The 965-nt window shown below is 44.1% G+C and overlaps 1 protein-coding gene across 2 annotated transcripts in view; it reads right to left on the reverse strand.

The window, feature by feature from the left end:
• LOC106949616 (proline-, glutamic acid- and leucine-rich protein 1) overlaps positions 1-585 on the reverse strand; it is a 22,630-nt gene extending 22,045 nt beyond the window's left edge. The window contains exon 1 of one of the 2 annotated variants that reach the window (XM_015036001.1): positions 109-585. The gene's annotated coding sequence lies outside the window, so the exon portion shown is untranslated. The remainder of the gene's footprint in view (positions 1-108) is intronic. The other variant, XM_015036000.1, reaches the window with a different exon arrangement.
• Between the last annotated feature and the right edge of the window lie 380 nt (positions 586-965).

Consider the following 965-nt stretch of genomic DNA (forward strand, 5'->3'; position numbering starts at 1 on the left):
ATGTGAGAGGGTTTGATAGCGAATGTGAGAGGGTTTGATAGCGAATGTGAGAGGGTTTGATAGTACGTGTAAGAGAGTTTGTAGGTTTTGGCCTATGGGGCCTCTCATACTGTGAAGGCTCGATCACCGTTGTCCCACTCCACAGACACGGCGCCGTCCACCGCCATTCCTCTCGGAGTAAACACTAAAAAGCTGCGTCAAATCTCACTGTGCATGCACGCTGGGGGACACATATCCTATTGCTGCTGCTGCTGCGGGGACGGGTCCATGTTTCAGCAGGAGTTTGTGGCGGAGAGGGACGGAGATGAGCATGATGTCATGCTTCCTCAGCCACCAAACTACTTGCACCGAAGAGCTGCGGCTTTGATTGGCCGGAGCTCCCAGCAACAGCCGCACGGAGGCTGCCTCAGCGGGGCTGCATGGCTTTCACTCACACCGCTCGAACACTTCCTGGAGGAACTGCAGTCAGGCAAAACCAGGAAAAAAAAACATCTGTTTGAAAACATCCCTGAAAGAGGGTGTCTACATCATAATTTCTTAAATGCGGCCATTTGTATGATTATTAGTGGGAAGGATTTGTTTTCAAGTGGAAACAATTCAACTTCAATTTATTAAAAAAAAAAAAAAGGAGAAAAAACTTTCAGAACATCCACATTTTTACACACAGGAATCGAGCAAGCACATTTTGCATTCATTGTCTCTGTGTGATGTGTTTCTGCTAAAAATAATAAAAAACGTCTGAATGCATTAACAGTGTAACAGGTGTCTGTGAAAAACTGTGCAGGTTCATTAGTCACATAGTTAAAGCACGTCCTAAGTTAAGTCCAGTTAGTGTGTGTTCATATGTCTTCTTTTGTGTTTTCGTCATTGCTGGACGGCAGAACTGTTCACACATTGTAATTATATAACACACAAACGCTACCTATCTATCTATCTATCTATCTATCTATCTATCTATCTATCTA

This window comes from Poecilia latipinna, unplaced genomic scaffold (genome assembly GCF_001443285.1).
Source record: "Poecilia latipinna isolate Pla-1442-1.1 unplaced genomic scaffold, P_latipinna-1.0 Scaffold353, whole genome shotgun sequence".
In the NCBI taxonomy this organism is placed as follows: domain Eukaryota; kingdom Metazoa; phylum Chordata; class Actinopteri; order Cyprinodontiformes; family Poeciliidae; genus Poecilia; species Poecilia latipinna.